Source organism: Talpa occidentalis, unplaced genomic scaffold (genome assembly GCF_014898055.3).
Source record: "Talpa occidentalis isolate TD23 unplaced genomic scaffold, MPIMG_talOcc4v2.1, whole genome shotgun sequence".
NCBI lineage: Eukaryota > Metazoa > Chordata > Mammalia > Eulipotyphla > Talpidae > Talpa > Talpa occidentalis.
Window position 1 is genome coordinate 15,601,531 of NW_026555331.1, and position 10,381 is coordinate 15,611,911.

A 10,381-nucleotide genomic window follows, 5' to 3' on the forward strand; every position below is an offset into this window, starting at 1 on the left:
CCTTCATTCAAATAAACTCACTTAAACATGTTCTATGGAATTTGTTCTATATTTATCAAAATTATTAACATTTTAAAAAGATCCAGAACTCAGAGCCAAACTAGCTACATCTCATGGATGTGCTGCCTTCCATGTTGGAGCTCTGATTTGATAATTTTGCCAGAAAGTATTTTCTAAAGATGGTCACAATATTTCCCAACCCACACATTCTTCTTGGACCCTTCCTCATCTCTCTAATTGGTAGTGTCTACAGTCCTTACCCTCTCAACCAATGTATCAGAAGTAGCACACATGATGTCCAAGGTTCAGGAATAAGGGACCCTGTAGTTTTGCTTTTCTTCAGAAATCTACCTTTTAAGTTCTGAGCACCCGTGTTGGAACATCAGCTTCCTCGAAGCCACTGTGCTGTAGAGAAAATATAGAAGCCACAGGGAGACCCCAGGGGTGCCCAGAAAGAGCCATAAGTGACCACAAATAAGAATTAGTAGATAATGACAATGAGTAGATGATGCTTATTATTTTATGTCTTTGAATTTTGGAATGTTTTGTTATGCAAAGTCATTTGGGTACATAATTGATAAATTTCCCTCAAATACTTATGTTCTATAAATGTTTATAAAGGACTTACATAAAAATGGAATATTGGACTAAGCTAGGTGTTTGGGTAACTTTTGTAAGACCAGTACTTCTACCAAGAACAACTATAAAAGCTGGATGAGAAACAAAAAGTTAAAATGAATAGTTTAAGGGCCAGAGAGAGAAATCAAGGCAGCCAGAATATGAGAAATTGAGAGTCTGGAAAGAAAGGAGGTACACTCAGAAGAGCTGCAAGTGAGAAGACTTCAAAAATAACTGTAGAAAGAAAATAATTAAGTATGAAATGCTATCATACTTAAATGCTTACTTAAATGCTTAAATGCTTATTTAAATGCTTATCATACTTAAATGCTTCCCATACTTTGTGGGAAATTGGTTAAAATGAACAGGGGATCTCTGCCTATGATTCTACAACTATCTTAAAACAAAAGTTTAACTAACAAAATAAATTTGATAATCCTCTGACATACCTGACAAGAGATAGAGTCACAAAATATCAATGTCAGAAATGAAACACTTCCAGAGTCCATTTCCATTTCCAGAATATAAGAAGCTTAGGAGTCACCACTCAATCCTACCAACAAATAAAGAGCTGAAATATCAGTGACTTTTCATATCCATCAAGGAAGTGAGAGGTCACAGGGAAAAATACTGACTCCAAAATTAGAGAGAAAGAAATATAGCTCAGAGAATGACAACTTACAGGATCAGAGATTTGTGAGCAAAAACCTCAATAGGAACAGTGCTTTGGTAGGAAAACTTAAACTATAATTGATGAACTGTTGGAAGTTTAGAGTAGACATGCCTGAGAGTTCACAGAGAGGCCCCAGGAGCTTTAACTCCAGGAGCTTTCCCAGGTCCTAACAGTGAAGATCAGAGAAAAACCTCCTCATGCTTCCAGCAGTGGGAGGGGAGAAAGAACCATTTCGAAATAAACCAGAGCATCTATGATTTTTTTTCTTAATTTTAATAAGATTTATTTTTTTATGCATACAAGAACTGGGGTACAGGCCAGATGTGCAGGGGCAGGGTGAGAGGATTCACCAAAGACAGAGCAGGGAGCAGAACAGGCAGATAACCGAAACACTGCTGAGGGGATCAACAGTGTTTGGGGGCAAGACAGGAGAGGTCTGCCGTGCCATGTGGGTAGCTCCTTGGTGGGTCCGGACTTGAACCCATGCTGCAGAGGCTGAAGACAGTTTCACAGCACTGCGTTCAACCCAGTGCACCACCGTGGAGGCCCTAGAGCATCTATGCTTCTTAACAAAGGCAGCCCTTAGGAGAAAGTATTTTACTACAGCCTAATCTATTGATTATCATCAGAGCAAAATATCAATTTGAGCCACCTCTACCTTTCCATGGCAGGAAAGGCATTCCCTAACTCTAGACCCATCAAGCCATTTTGTTCAGCCTAAGAGGGGAAAAAATAAAAACCCTAAGAAATACTGCTGAAATGAACAGTTCAGGGCTCAGATCCACCAAAGGCTGAGACCTTATAATAAGACCTCAGAACATATCTTCTCCTCTAAGATCTATTTGCCAGGTTCTGCTACCCAGCAAATGATGTATACATTTCAACAAAAATTAGAAGGCATCCTAAAAGGCAAACATCTAAAAAACCTACAGTTTGGAAAGATCAATTAAGCTTCAGAAAAAGAATCAGTTGTGGTAGGGATGCTGGACTTTTTAAATGAGGAATTACAATAGCTATAATTGATACAGTAAAGACTCTAATGGATAGAAAAGTAGACACCATGCAAAAGCAGATGAATTGCATAAGCAGAGGATGGGAATTCTAAGAAAGAATCAAGAAGAAATGTGAAAGATAAAAGATTATTACAGAAAGAAAGAATGCCTTTCACTGACTTAGTAGATGAGGAAAGAATCTCTGAGCTTGAGGATATAGAAACAGAAAGTTTCAAAAATGAAAAGCCAAGAGTAAAAGGACTGGGAATAGAAAGAGCAGAATATCAAAGGTGTGGGCCAACATTGCTGTAAATGTAAAGCATGTGTGACAGGAATATTAGAAGGAGAACAAAGAACAAAGTAACAGAGTCATGTTTGAAGATATAATGACTCAAATTTTTCCCCCAATTTATCTCACGCACAAAATCATAGATCCAGGAAACTCAGAGAACCTCTAGCAAGATAATACTGAAAACAATCTATAACTTAAACATGTCATATTCAAATTAAAAATAATTAAGATAAAGAAAACATCTGGAAGGAAGTCAGAGTAAAACCAAACTTTATCTATAGAGGAACAAAGATAATAATTACCTACATCTTCTCCTAAAAAAAACATGGAAACAGGAAGAGTGGAGTGAAATACTGACAATGTTTTTAAAACAACTCATCTAGAGGGCCTCCCTGGTGGCACAAGGAGTTAAGCACAGCACTATGATCTGTCCACAGCCTCTGCAGCATGAGTTCAATCCCCAGGCCCGCCAGGAAGCTATCCACATGGCACAGCAGACCTCTCCTGTCACACTTGCTGCTCCCCTCAGCAGTGTATTTTTGTCAGTCTGCCTGTTCTTTTCCCCGCTCTGTCTCTGGTGAATCCTCTCAAGCACTCCCCCCTTCCCTGCACCTCTGGCCTGTATCCCAGTTCTTGTATGCATAAATAAATAAATCTTTAAAAAGACTCATCTAGAATTCTTTACACTGTGAAAATTTCCTTCAAAAGCGAGCAAGAAATAAAACCTTTCTCACACAACAACATATACTGGAAATTTGTTGCCAATAGATCTGCCTTATAGGAAACATCAAAAGATATTCTTCAGAGAAAAGCAAAATGACAAATGTCAGAAAATAGCATAAAACCAAAGAAAATAAAGACATCCTTTACTTTGCTATTTACCTCTATGTAAACTAAAAACTTATGTCTACACAAAAATATATGCACAGACTTCTATAGTCACTTTACTCATAATTATCAAAAGATGGAAGCAACCAAGATGTCCTGAAGTAGGTGAATGGAATAAAATGGGTATGTCTAAATAATGGAATATTACTGAACACTGAAAAGAAATGAGCTATCAAGTAATGAAAATACATGGAGGAAATATAAATGATATTACTCAGTGATTGAAGTCAATTTGAAAGACTGCATACTATATGACTTTCTGGAAAAGGAGAAAGTATGGAAACAGTAAAAAGATCATTAGTTGTCAAGGATTCAGGGGAAAGAAGGGTAATAAGGGTACAGAGGACTTTTTAAGACAATGCAATTATTCTGTATGACATGACAGTGGTGGATAAGATATGTATCTGTTGGATGTTATATCTGTCATAATTTTCTGTTGTAACCAGAATGCACAACACCTAAAATGAGCCCTCATGTAATCTTGGCTCTTTGAGTGATGATTATATGCCCATGTAGATTCACAGACTGTGACATTGCTCTGGCCCAGAAGGCAGCAGAGGAGGCTGTATGTGTGTGAGGGGAAAAGGTATATGAGAACTCTGCATATTTTTCACTCAATTTTACAGTAAACCTACAATTGTTCTAAAAATAAAGTTTATTCATTAACAAGTATAAGTGAACAGAACAGTAAATATCTCACAAAAATAAGATGTCAGGAAAAAAATTGCTATAATACATCTGTAGATGAAAACTGGACTTACTGAACTAACATAAAAAGAAACAAAATATAAAAAAATTATCACATTCTTACTGAAAACATCTCTACAAATAAATTAAAGGACCAAACATCTTCATTCTTGAAAACATTGTAGAAAAGAAAACAGCAAACAAGATCAAACTCTTCCCAAGAACACAAAAATAAGAAACATTTGCAAACTTGTTTCATGGATCCAGCATGAACTTGACAAAAAACCTGACAAAAAACATGCACAAAAGAGAAAAGAAATTATAAGCCAACATCTCTCATGAATATGCATGCAAGAAAATCTAAACAACAGATGAGAAAATTAAATCCAGAAATATAAAAAATGTTACATTTTGATCACACTGAATTGATTTCAAGAATGAAATGTTGGTTTAATATTTGAAATAATAACTAATTAATTGACAGGGCAGAAGATTAAAACCATATGACTATCCCTACTGATACTGAAAAGTCTTCATATTCATCACCAATGATAAGCCTATGACAAAATAGAAATAGAAATTCTCTTAATCATCTGATAAGATAAAGCTACCAAGAAACCTCTATATCTTATTTAACTGTTAAATATTAAAGATCTATATCCCTTGAAGTATGCTAAGATATTTGTATACCCAGTGCTATCACATCTATTCAATATATTTATATCATTATATAGACAACAAAGCAGGAAAAACAAATTAAATGTGTAAGAACTGACAAGAAATGTAACTTTCATTGTTCATGTAAAACTTAATTGTGTATGTTTAACATGCAAAGGGATTCTACAGATAAAAAGCCAGATGTAATATACTGAGCACAGCACTGTTGGATATAAGATGATATATAAAATTTAATGATTGTTTCTATTCATTAGTAACAAACAAGAAATTGAATATTAAAAAACATTTCATTTAGCCTCCAAATACCAAATGATTCAGACAAAATTTAACAAAAGTCATTTATACTTCTACACAAAACATTATAAAATATGATATTATTTTAAAGATCTAAATATACACCAGATTTATATGTTTGAAGATTTATTAGTATTTTAAGCCAAAAATGTTTCAATTCTCATCATGAATTTTGCACAAGTATAGACAGATAGACAAATGGAACATAAGAGAATACCCATAAATAGACTCAAGCATAAAATGTCATTTTTTATAATGGTATAAAGAAAATGGTATTTTATTGATAATAAAATACTGTGGTAGTGCAATGTAAAAGGAGCAGCCTTTTGGATAAGTTCCCCAACATTAATTGTATATACTATGAAAAAGTTACTTTAACACCTTTTATATACCACACCAAAATTTATTCCAGATGTACCTAGATCTAAAATTAAAAAGAAAAGTTACAAAACTTTTAAAAGAAAGTGTGGGAAAGCCTTTATGATTTTTAACTTGGCAAAAATTTAACAAGAACAGGAACACATACACAATCACTCACCAAGAAGTAAAAGATTGATAAACTAGATTTAATCAAAATTAATATTAAGAAAGCTAGAATGCAAATAATAAATGGAGGGAAATATTTGTAATCATCCATCTAAAAAAGAAATTGTATCCAAAATATATAAGTGAATATTATACATTAACAAGACAAATATGATACAGGGCAAACACATGTCAAAAGACTTAAAGTGATATTTCACAAATAAGATTATCCAAGTGGCCAAAAACCATAACAAATGAGTTTATCTTATAATTAGTTATCATCAAAGAAATGCAAATTAAAACAATACTAGGCTACCCCTACATGACTACCTTGATGACTAAAATCTTAAAAATTCTGACAATGTCAGACACTGGTAAAGAAATAAAGTGATAGGATAGGTCACACAATGTTGATGATAACTGCATGGTAATATCAAATAAACTGAGTAAACACACAATCCATCTGAAAAGTGGCTAATGCCTAAGATCTGTAAAGAATTCACACAAGCCAACAACAAGAAAATAAATAACCCAATCAAAAAATGGGCAGAAGTGCTAGATAAACACTTCTCCATAGAAGATATACAGATGGCATAAAGGGGCATGATAAATGTTCATCATCACTAGTCATCAGGAATGCAAACCCAAACCACAAAGAAATACCACCTCACTTTTGTGAGAATAACCTGTGTCAAGAAGCAGAAATAAGTATTGCCGAGAGTGTGGGGGGAAAGGAAACTTAGTACACTTTTGCTAGGGTGCAGTCTAGCTTAGCCCCTATAGAAAACACCATGGCATTCTCTCAAAACATTCAAAATAGATCTACTATATGATCTAGCAATTCCTCTCCTAAGTATTTATCCAAAGAATGAAAAAACAGTATTTTGAAAGGATACTTACATTCCTATGGGCACTGCCCCACTATTAACAATACCTAAGCTATGGGAACAGCCCCAGTACTCAATGGCAAATTATGGGAGAGAGAAGATGTGGTCCATGTATACAATGGAATATATGAAGATATGAAATTCTTTTACTGGAACAATAAGGAGATTATGTTAAGTAGAATAAGTCAGAAAAGAAAGCCAAATACTGAATGATTTCACTCTTTTTTGGAATATGAAAACGCAAAGGAACAGACAAAAACAAACTCTTGAAACCTGACAACAGAACTAAAAGTACCAGAATGTGAAGATGAAGAGTAGGGCCAAAGGAAGGAGGGGGCTCATTGTCATATGGAGGAATATTATAGGTGCTTTGGTCTTGGTCGTGGTCACAGTGTAAGAACATACATTTGCAGAGGAACTGATATCCCTGAAACTTAGTGTTGGAAATCAATTTACCTAAATAGCCATAATTGTTGAAAAGATTTAGACTCACTTGGATATTTTTATTGGCAGAATACAGGCTTTGGTTTCTGCAGTTTCACTTCCAGAGTTTGGGGGTAACAGGGTGCATGTTAGTGACCATTGTTTTGAGGGGACCTGAATGGGCAATCTTGGGAAATACTTCTATAAAACATAGAGGACCTTCTGGTGGAATGGACTGTGCCAAAAAGAGCCAATGAAGCTTGATAGGCAGCTTAAAGTTATTTTGTGGGACATCATGAGGTCTAGGCTAAAGATTAGGTATCATATTTATGGCCAAGAATGTAGACATAGTAAAAGGCAATTTAAGGACAACTGATCTGATATTGAACAGAAGAGCAGAATCACTCATAGCTACTCCTAAGTAAGGCTATGGAGTGAGTGCCTGTACATGATTTCTATGTTCCTGTCTTTTTCCATCCGTCAAGTATCCAGAGAAAGTGAGGTAACCTGCCTAAGTGATGATATCCAGAACTCAGTTTTACGTGTAATGGAACCAAACTTCTATGCCCAGATCTTCTGGGATCTCAGGCAAGGCAGTGCCTGAAAAACCCTGCTAGGTGACATCTGCACAACATACTAGATTTGTGTGCATGGCTGGGGTCAGGCAGCAGAATAGGTGCTTCCCAGTGCTTTCCTAGAAATAGGGTACATCACAGGTGACTTTCTTCACAAACATTATGATTTAGGGTAGGAGGAGTCTAGTTATGGAGCATGGACAGGGAAAAGGGAAGGCAAAGAAAAGGAAACTTCCCTAGTGGTGCAAGGGGTTAAGCACAGCACTATGAAGCTATCCGCAGCCTCTGCAGCACAAATTTGATCCTCAGTCAAGGAGGTGACCCACATGGCACAGCAGACCTCTCCTGACTTGCCCACCTCTCCCCTCAGCAGTGTATTTCAGTAGATCTGCCTGTTCTGCTCCCCACTCTGTCTCTGGTGAATCCTCTCACCCCCCACCCTGCACCTCTGGCCTGCACCCCAGTTCTTGTATGCATCAATAAATAAATCTTTTTTTAAAAAAGGCTTCTTTATTACTTCACCTGATTTCAAGCCTGTGGCTTGTCTCCTGAAAATGATTTCAGGAATTGTCCTTTACATCATCTTCCTCATAATGCTGGTTTAAAAGATTCCTGGAGGATGCTTTCTGCTCTCTCCACCATATGAGGCTGGGAAATGAGCCAATTTTTTTTTTTTCTTTCTAAATCTCAGTTGAAAGTCCTGGCTCTTTGCATGTGAATATGTGCCAAAAGGAAGTCTAATAACTTATCAAGTTGAGGCACCTCAGGGAGGTCCAGAAGCAAGACTTTTTGAGAAGGGGTTTCAGAAGCAAGTTTATTAACTCTTAACCTGACTGTAGTCTTCATTTTTTAGCTTCTATTTGTACTTGGCTAGTTAAATAATTTTTTTTCAAAGGCAATCAGCTTAAAAGTCCTGAGACCTAGGTAAATTCTATTCAACTTTTAAATTAATTGAGTCATAGACCAACTTCAATAATAATGCTATAGCTCAATTATTTTTTCCATGTAAAATAGAGATAATATGTGTTCAACATGCCTCATTAATATATCTTTAAAATGAAAATTTATGAAAGAACACAAATTCATCTCAGCAAGTTATTTATTCAGCACCATATACACTGTACCAACAGTTGCAGGGAATTGAAGAAATATTTGAGATGCAATTTGTCACTTCCAGGAAATAAAGACATGATCCACAAAGAATAGTATGTTAGATTCCATGTACGTTCACATGGTGAATACTGGTGAGTGTTTCTGATCCTTTTCTGCAGAAGCACTTATTTCCCAGGAGTGTTGACTATTGAATCTTCCCTATTTGCCATTGCCCTTGATCCTTGTCCAAGGTCCTCAGAGCCAATGACTGGTGTGCCAGCCTGCCAGGGAGCTACCCACATGGCACAGCAGACCTCTCCTGACTTGCCTGCTGTTCCCCTTAGCAATGTCTTTGGTCCATCTGCCTGTTCTGCTCCCCACTCTGTCTCTGGTGAATCCTCTCACCCCCCCACACCTCTGGCCTGTACCCCAGTTCTTGTAAAAGCCCTGACCCTCTTAATAATTTGGGAAGATTCTGAAGAGTCATCAAAATTCCACAGTTCCCCAAAATATTGGCTGTAACTTTTGTTGAGATGGTATTGTAGTCCAATTTCTTTGCCCAGTCCTGTTTCCTTTACTTCTTAGACCTGTTGATCCCTAGAGAACTCCTCCATAAAATTCCTTCACATAAGATTCACTTTACTTTGGCAACAGATATGCTAAAATTGCAATGATACAGAGGTTAACATGGTCATTGTGCAAGGATAATATGCAAATTCAAGAAGTCTTCCACATTTTTTAACTGATGAAAATCTAAATTATGAAAGAATTCATTTATGCAAATCTCAGTATTTGCTTCTTGGGAACCTGACCTATGGTAATTAATCAGGGGAAAACATATTATGGGCAGAGACTGCCCAGTCTCTCATCCAAAACCTCAGAGAGGAGACATAATAGGGGTGCTTCAAAGAGGAAACAGCATCACCCCAACTCTTCCATGCTGAAGTCTCAATCCTTCTAGACTCCTCTCCCCTTAGCCCCGCTGACTCAGTAACTACAAAACTGACCCCAGTACATACAAAAGAGAAAAATAAAATCAAACAAATCCACAGTATCAGCAGTAGAAAATGTAAAGTAGTTTAACCCATTCAGTTATCACTAAAGATATTAAAAATAATAATAAAATAAGGGAGACCTCAAGAATCAAAATTGGAAAACAAACAAAAAAAACCAACACATGAAAATATGAGCCCTCAAGAAAACATATTGTCATAAAGTAAGAGCAACAACTCTCCAGACTCCAAACAAAAAAAGATGGGAGATTACATCTCCCTATCAAATAGAGAGTTCAGAAGCACTATAATAAATAAACTGAATGAGATAGAAGAAACTGAGTAAAGGAAGTCAAAGTAAACCAAGAAAATGCTGAAAGGCAAGCCTAGGAAATAGAAGAGAAATCGGAATAATAAATCAAAGGAACACAAGAGAATTCAGAAAAACCTCAAATTCGTCATAAAATAAAAAAATTGCTATGTTTTTTCTTTCAGTTATTACCACCTATACTTTCCATACTGGGTACTGGATATGTTTTCTTCAAAATTAAGTTAAAATAAAACCATAAATTAGTTGATCCCAACTAAACAACATAGATAAATCAGTGAACTCACTTCCCATATACAGATGGGGGACTTAAAAGGGGGTAACAAGTGTCATTGACTTTAGTTCCTCCAGAGCTGGAATCTGCTTCAGAATCATCTAGTTACTAGCACATTATTCCCTGAGACTCTATGGGTGCTGGATCTGTCAAATTTTTTTCT

At 36.1% G+C, this 10,381-nt stretch overlaps 1 non-coding gene across 1 annotated transcript; it reads left to right on the forward strand.

The window, feature by feature from the left end:
• Window positions 1-9,261: 9,261 nt before the first annotated feature.
• Window positions 9,262-9,363, forward strand: LOC119251744 (U6 spliceosomal RNA). The gene has a single exon (XR_005126596.1). It is a non-coding gene; the product is annotated as a U6 spliceosomal RNA (small nuclear RNA).
• Window positions 9,364-10,381: the final 1,018 nt, after the last annotated feature.